The 8,785-nt window shown below is 37.2% G+C and overlaps 1 protein-coding gene across 6 annotated transcripts in view; it reads right to left on the bottom strand.

The window, feature by feature from the left end:
- Nucleotides 1-8,785, bottom strand: part of Smg7 (SMG7 nonsense mediated mRNA decay factor) — a 90,465-nt gene that overhangs the window by 79,429 nt on the left and 2,251 nt on the right. The gene's annotated exons all lie outside the window — the stretch shown is intronic.

Here is an 8,785-nt window from a genome sequence, read left to right as displayed (position 1 = left end):
GGAGGGAGAGAGGGAGAGAGGGAGAGAGGGAGAGAGGGAGAGAGAGGGAGAGAGAGGGAGGGAGAGAGAGAAGGGAGGAGGGAGGAGGACAAGTATACTCCAGATCTGGGCCCCAGTGATCAACCTCTGACCAGGCCCAACCTTTTAACAGCACTCTCAGCTACTGAACTCATCAAAATGGATCCACAGATGATGTGATTCAACCACCTTCCAAACAAATAAAGACTTTTGGGAAACATATTAGATCTAAACTACAGCAGCTAAGTGTTTTAAAAATGTTTTGCAAAAAAACATAAAAAATTTTATTCATCACATACTATGTATACTATGCTTTTAAAAATGCTGATTCATATACTAGTTTAGCTGCAGAGTCAAAAACACATACACAAAATGAGATCCCTACAAAATCAAGAAATGATTCTTTATGTTCAAAGGATGCAGAAATTACCAACATAGGCAAGGGAGTCAAAAAAAAAAAGGCGAAGCTTAAATTAAGCTACAGAGGATGGCAATTCCTACAAAAGAAATGGCATGGGAAAACAGATTTAAGCAATAACATATGCCATGTTTAGAAGACAATTAGTCAATTATCCTTACTTGATTCCTATCAAAGTTTAAGGAGATACTACTTGGCATAAGTAGGTCAGGGTCATTCTATGGAAGGTCAACATGTCAGATTAAGGAGTCTGGGAAAGAGAACGCCATATACAATACTTTTTTCAGGATTATTACTATAGAAGCAATGTAGTGCTTAACTTGCAGTGGGACAGATGTTATAAAGTCTGAAAAAGAACCAGAAGTTAGCCTAAAAGAGAAACAAGAATTGTTAAATGCACATAAGCCTTTTCTATTTTAACAGTAATTTCATGAGATCAATGTTCCATTTTACATTTAAAGAAATCAAGACCCACAGGATGCTAAGCTGTTGGTCCAAAAATAAGAAATAATGGGCAGTGTTTAAACCCCAAAGTCAACACTTTCTGCTCACTATTTATAAGAACTACAGGCAAAGTTCCAGTTGGAAGAGCATTTCAACAGTATGGCAATAAAGTTAACAGCCCTGGTAAGAAAAAAGGAGAAAAAAGCAACATTTCCAATTGGTGTAGCAAAGGTTTGGGGGCGGGGTTTGAAAGCACTAATGAAGGAAATGAGAAAACATGAGAAACAGGATGGGGAGAAGAGGAAAGATACAGTTTACTTATAAGAATGTTGAGATTAAAAGACAGACTTCTAAAATGAGAGATGCCCAGAAGGCAGTGTTTCAAAATGATCAGATCAGTCATTGCCAGAGGCTAATTTTCAGGGGTTACACATAGCACTTAGTATGTGCCAGAACCATCCTAAGCACTTTACACATTAACTCACTTGATTTTTATACCTATGAGACAGGTTCTGTCATTATTTCTATTGTACAGATGGGGAAAATAAAGTACAGAAAGTCTAAGTGTCTTGCCCATGGTAACAAACAGTAAGTGGCAGAACTATGATTTAGATCCAGGCAGTCCCACCCCAGAGACTATGCTCTTAAAGCACTATAGTCAACTGTACTTTATTATTTTAAGTATATGAGTGTTTTATTAAATAGTTTGTAACTCTCTGGATGGCAGAGATGCTGAGACCATTTTGTCCACAAAGGACCTAGCACAATGACTTATACTAAGTAGTTACTTGACAGATATTAAACAATGATGCAGTGACAGAAAAAAATTCTGAGAACAGATATGTTATCTGAAGAAAAGAAATGCTGAGTGTGGGGCCTGGTGGAGCATGCCTGTAATCCCAGCACTTGGGAGGCTGAGGCAGGAGGATTGCTGGGAGTTCGAGACCAGCCTGGGCTACATAGTGAGTTCCAGGTCAGTCTCAACTACACAGTGAGACCTTGTCTCAAAAACCAAAAAAAAAAGAAAAAAAAAAAGCTGAGAGAACAGGAATGGGGCCTGCCTTTCTTTTTGACACTAGTAGGGTGAGGTAGACCAGGAAAACTAAATAGGCCAGGTAATCAGGATATGTTGCTTTTGGCAACACAGCTCAAGAATTTCCCATAGGGCCATTGTGTACACATAGCTACTATGAACTACACAGTAATTAAGTACTTGTGAGCTTAACTAGCTAACTACTTGAGAGCGTATTTTCTTTTTATCCCCAGGGACCTGGCATATACTACAGCCCAATATGAATACTTTGGGATAAATGGACATGAAAAAAGGACAGACAGTGACAAAGGAAAACAAAAGTGAATAAGAGAGAGAAAGGAAAACAATCAGTGGATTAATTTAGCCATTATGAGGTCTTTGGCAACTTTGAAAGTAACAATTCCCATAAAGTTCTAAGGAAAAACAACTGGATCACAATAAGGGAAAAACATGATATAGAGCAAAGTTAAAATAGGGAAAAAAAGGGCAAGGATGGACAGAATTTAAAGGGTAAAATCAGAACAGGAAAGAACTTTTAAAAGAAAATAGAGGCTGGTTGACAGAAGATAAGACCAGTAGTACAGGAAATAATTTAAGACTGAAAGAAGAGCAGCACCACTGAAGCAGGTCCTAGAGGAATGGCATATATCCCAGAGCACAGGTAAAGGAAAGGGTTCTACGGAAACCTACCAGACCAACTTGCTTTTCTTCTTCTCAGGTCTTTAACAACCATCAAATCTTCCGAACTACAAACTTTACTTCTCCGCTTCTCTATCCATAAGTCTACCTTACCTCAGAAAAACTTTCAGTGCTGTGATCAGAATACTAATGTCATGTGCTAATGGACAAATGACATTTAAAAATTTTTTTGTAATAGAGGAGCCAACAGATATTTCCTCCTGCCCAAAATGTCAATTTTCACAAGTATCTACTTTTAAAACTCCCATGTGTCTTTCAATACCCAGATCAAATCTCACTTCTTCAATGATGTCATCTTCACCCTCTTCTCTGCTGGAATACATGTCTCCCCTGTAAGTACATCTTTGTTTCTCTACCACAGAACTTACCAGTCTACCAGCTATTATAGGTACTTAAATACCTTTCTTTAGTATCTTTTGAATTTGTCATAGGCAAAGCCCCTGTAATTATACTCTACTCAATAATTTAAATTCAATAAAACCCAGAACTTTAAAAATGAAGTATTAACAAGTGTGCAAAACTTATTAAAAACATAACTATCCTATTACTACCTAAGACAAATCTGGTAAGAAAAGCTTAAAAAAACAATATCTTGCTTGGAGAAGGCAGGCACAAGAAAATGAACCTATATATACTGTATGTTTTAGTTCTAGAATGTCCAAAGGCCCATAGTGTTAAGATATTGGTCCTTAGAGTGGTACTATTGAGAAGCTGTGAAATCTTTAAGAGATAGGGCATTCTTTAAGACATGGGAGCTCTTGTCATGGGGACAAGCTCTTGATGGAGACTGTAAGACACAGGTCTTTTGTTCTCTCTTTGCTTACCAGCTCCCATAAGGCTAACTACTCACTCCACCTGGATACTGTACCATGTGGTACTGCCTCACCACAGGCCCCAATTAACAGGGCCAACTGACCATGAACTGAAACATCCAAAACTGTAAAGCCAAAACAAACCTTCTCTCTTGGTAAGCTAATTATCTCAGATACATTATAGTAATGGAAAGCTGATCATATACAGATATGATGTAATTTTCCTATATATATTTTCTAAAATAGTGGTTCTCAACTGAGGATAAGTTTAAAACTCTAGGGAACACCTGGAAATGTATGGATGCGTGCTTTTGTTGTAATGCACTGGACAGTGCAACCCCCCTCCCAAATATTATCTGGTCCAAAATGTCAGTAAAGTGCCAAGCCTGAGAAATCCTGCTCTAAATGAACCAGACATGAAAAAAGCCAAAGTTGTGACAATATATAAGATTCCTAATGTTTTCTTAAACAATTAGTACGGTAATCTCTTCTTACTAAAAATTGGTGTAAGGGATAATGAAAACTTTTTTCAGCAGCTCCAATTACATACTAACAAGAAAAGAGTTGGTTACAAGTTCTCGTTTACCATGTGACAAGTCTGCCAAAACTACATCTCTATATTTTTCTGTAACTGGTGCTTAGCCCTTCTTAGTTACAATCTCCCAGACCTCTGATAAGTCTCTTCACATCAAAACAGAAAGTAAATTTAAGTATAGTTTAACTGGAAAACTTAAATAGCAATATGGAGATCTACCAGCATACCTGCATACAGATAGATGAAGAAGCCACTATGTACAACTCTGCTTAATAATTTATTCTCTAAACAAGATAATCAGTTAAACTACACCATCTAAACTTTCAAGCACTCATCCATGCCCCTAAAAACAAAAGCCTGAAAGTCTAGCCAGGTTTACAGGTGTAGTTGAAGACTGCAAACAGCATTACTCCAGTATAAAATGAACTAGCCCTTTTAAAGTCTGTACCACTCTGCACCCTAAAACTGCCTCATGATAAACTTGCTATACTGGTGGCTCCAGATCTTACTATAATATACCCATTAAGAACAACAACAAAAACCTCAGCAATTGCTATCAGGTAGGAGATAATAGCTGTTAGAAAGCAAAGAAATAAAAACACAAGCTAAAACAGGAAGTAAGCATTTTGAATCCAACTGAAACCACAAAGGAAGCAAAAAATAACTGCCAAAATAATTCAGTCAGTCAATATCCAAATAGGTAATGCACTATTATAACAAAGACTTATAAGCCTCATGACAGTAAATTTATTTCAAATAATTTCAAAATAATATTTGGTAAATTAGCCACGCTGACTGATTTTCTGGAACCAGAGCTACTCTACATGCTATAAAGGAAATGCACAGTAGCGGGAAGAGGATGGAGCAAGGGAGATGACTTTGTTGACCACATGGATTAAAACTAGGGCATGCTACAGGACTTTTTGAAGGTTCAGGAAACCCCTAATATCAGGCCCAGCATCATCCAATTCTTCTAGAAGCTGGAAAATATGTAATCTTGTTTAGTTATATATTCCTCTCCCAATGCTTTCACTATCCTCTCTGTTCCTCAAGGCTATTAAAAAGGCTTTGCCTGCTACTCTGATTCAGCCTCACCCCAAAATTTACAGTAATACATTTTATCTTATAATACAGTATATTGGGTGTTTTCATTCCTATTTGAATGATAACCATTTTCTACTGTCTCAGGAAATTATGTGGGTGTTATATTATTTCTACCTCTGGTAACAAAAGTTCTGACAAGGAAGTATATCACTGGATAGCTGCAGACTTATAGAAAACAATCCTAACAAAACAATTTGTGGTCCTTTCCCAAGTGGATCCCACTGAAATACCTAAGCATAGGAAGAAATTAAAGACAAAAACAAAAACAGTGAAGGAATGAAAGGAGGAAAATTGGGGAAAGAACAGGTACCGACTGTGCCTCCCACAATGGCAGATGTCAGTGAGTGGCACCTGTAACACCTTTCATAACAGGATCTGACCTGTTTGACTGATATTCCCTATGGCTATGATTATTCCACTTTCTCATCTTTGGAAATAAACTGATGACATCTTCTCTGTCTGGTACTTTAATACTTCTCCCACCCCTGCTTCTCCCTCTTTGATATGTTAATTTCCTTATTTCCATTCTTTCAAAATGTCATTCTTTTAAAGCATTATTATACCTCAGGTACTATCTTATCTACGGCCTATCTTTACCCTTCTCCCACCTCCACCAAATGAACAATATTCAATTCACCCTTTTCTTTTCTACTCAATACAGGTGCCAAAGCCTTTTAAAATCTCTCATCTGTATAAACCAAAAGAGAAAATACCTGACTTTTTCCCTCAAATTTGTGTAATAAATTCCCATAACTATTCAACCTAGAACCTTGACATTTAAGGCAATTCCTTACTTTTATAATATGTAAGAAAGTATTTTTAACTTACTCATTTGGATAGTCATATCTGTATGCTATTTTTTAAAAAAATGACATTCCCTTCTAACAAAAATAGCAACGACGACAATAAAAACTCATTTTCTCTTCCTCTTCCAAACATCATCTCTTTCTGAGAGGTTTTTTTTTTCCTTTCACCTGTGCTCTACTTCTACAACTTGACGCTAATTCAGTCCCTAGAATTTCCTCTCTTTTTTGGCCTTACTGAGGCTTCTTATTTCATATCCTCATTTCTCACTCTCTTGAAACTGCCATCCTCTTTTTCTTGCTTTGCCACCACTTCACAATTTCAATGCCAGACACCCCAGCTCATTTATTCTAAGAAATTAAAACTCAGCTAAGAGAAAACTTAAGTCTCATTATACATGTTCTACAGGAAGGAAGACCTATACATATACAGTTTAAAAACTGCCCACTCATGGCCTTCCAAACTGAATAAAGGCAGGCAACAAAACTCAAGTCAAGGTCACAAAAAACTGCTATACTTTCAGCAACACTCATTCAGCAAACCCAGCAGCTTCCCTGATTTTTACAAAAACCAAACTCTATTTTTTGGGGGCGGGTATCGGGGATTGAACTTGGAGCCTTGTGTTTGCGAACCAAATTCTATTTTAAAGTGAACATTCTTAAGACATTCTCCTTAAGACATTCTCCTTAAGACATTTTCCTTAAGACATTCTCCAGTCTCCCCAGAGCAGCCTTTTAGTACAATGATTATCCAGAGGAAGAGAAAAGAAAATAAGGCTGGTGCAAGCCTTTCTTTACGACTCCTCCCCAATCCTCACCCCACCCCAGGTCCCAGATTCTTATCATCCCTAAGACTTATTTTATTTACTTATAACCAAGGCATAAGATTGAGACAAGATTGTCTCCCAGGAATCTTAAATGAACTCCAGGTCCTCTGTGCCCCCCCAACTTTTTTTGGTAACAGGGATCGAACCCAAAACCTTGCACTTGCAAGGCAGGTGGCAGCACCACAGAGCTAAATCCCTAGCCCTGTGGCCCTCTTTTTGGCTATTCAATTTCAGCTGGAAATAGACAAGTTATTTTAAAATTGTATTCATTCTTTTTCTTTTCTCTCTTCTTCAAAAAACCTAAATTCATCTCAAGCTGTCTAACACTGATTCCACAGCTTAAGGATATATATTCCTGACAAGGCTGACTTATGACGCAGAAGATATATTAACAAAAAAGTCCACTGATCTTCTAGTAAAAGTTCTACCACTTTTTCAACCCCATCACACTTTTCTACTCCTATTGCAAAGACCTTATTTCCAGCCCTAAGTATCAACTATTACATTACACAAATAGCAATCTTCCTAATATACAGCTACAAATGTGGATTCCTTTCCAACAATCATTTCAGCTTCTCTATTGCCTATTTTAACTACAGGTGTGGATCACATATTCAAGAGGATCTTAAATATGGTCACCTTACCAAATATTTCCCTTTATTTCATGTCTCTATAAACAGTAATCCTTATTTTATTTCACTTCCTAGCACTTTTGACTACCTGACAATCATACGTTCGTGCTTCTTGACTATGTCCTTCTACTAATGAAACTCTTCCCATGTTCACCCTTTTGTTAACCCATGTATCCTCAGCACCTGGAATATGTTAAGTTCTCAATACATATTTGTGGAAAGAATGAACAAATATGCAGCACAGTATTACAGCTAACTTAAAGCTAGACGACCTGCATTAGAACTACAATTTCTTCAGGGTAACTTTCTTAGTCTGTAAAAGCAAAGAGTCAAACCCAATACAATGCCGTCTAAGCTTCTCCAGCTGTATTACCCTACATTCTTGTCTAACTGAACACCTCTCCAACTTCCCTATCTATATCTTTTCTCAGTTTCCTTCCACATGGAATCTCTTAATACACACCTGTCAGAATACTGTTCATTCTTCAAGTTCATTTTAAGTACTATGTTCTCTTTGAAGCTTTAACAAATTGTAAGCTCTGTGAGAGGAGGGTGGAGTTCTTACTTCTATTCTTGGTCGGTACAATGACTCCCATACAGGTGATCAACCAACAACTAATGAATCATGAGTGTGTGTATGAATGAGCAAATGAGCAAAGGAAGCCTTTCATGATTCTCCCCAACTGTAATCTCGTGCCTTTGGACTCATAACACTTGCTATCTTTTATGATACTTACCATATTATACCTTATAATGTTATTAATAGATATTAAGCAGCAAATTCCTTAAGATTAAAGACTGTCTTGATGGTTTTCATATACCTTACAGCATCTGTCATGGATCTTTGCCACCGTTGTACTTTTAAAATTTTATTAAATACATTAAAAAAGGAATAATACAGGAGACAAGTGGGCTTCAATACACAGGTACCATTTCAATTCCAACTTTATTATGGTCGCCTTTGGGCGTTCGCGTTATGTTATACTGAGACATTCAAGCATAGTTCAAAGACATCATCATTCTAAACTCTCCACACTCTGCTTAACTACCGATACTTTCAAAAGTACAATAACCACGCTGTGTATCACATAACTACATCCCTTCTCTTACAGTACAGTGATCCACTCACACATCAATACTTTCACTTCACTAAATAAGCGACGTGACCTTTCTGCTCATTTTAGACTTCTATTCCATCAGTTCCCTCCTCTGCAAGGTATGAAACAATATGAAACAATCTTTTTTAAAAAATCCCTTACGGTCTGCCTTTCTTAGTTCTGCTTTCGAAAGACGAAAAGAACCAGATTTAAATCTTTTCTTTTCCTAAGAAGCTATTTCCTAATTAATCTCAATCTCCAGCACCTTTTTGACATCAAGATTTTTGACACTCTCTAGCTCTACGTCCAAGCTCTTACTCAGCTTCATGGAACCTTTCTGGCTGCACAATAGCTGGTGCTTTT

Source organism: Fukomys damarensis, unplaced genomic scaffold (assembly GCF_012274545.1).
Source record: "Fukomys damarensis isolate Sample0158 unplaced genomic scaffold, DMR_v1.0_HiC HiC_scaffold_11, whole genome shotgun sequence".
Classification (NCBI taxonomy): Eukaryota; Metazoa; Chordata; class Mammalia; order Rodentia; family Bathyergidae; genus Fukomys; species Fukomys damarensis.
The sequence above is the reverse complement of the archived record's forward strand: the minus strand, read 5'-3'. Positions and strand labels throughout refer to the sequence as shown.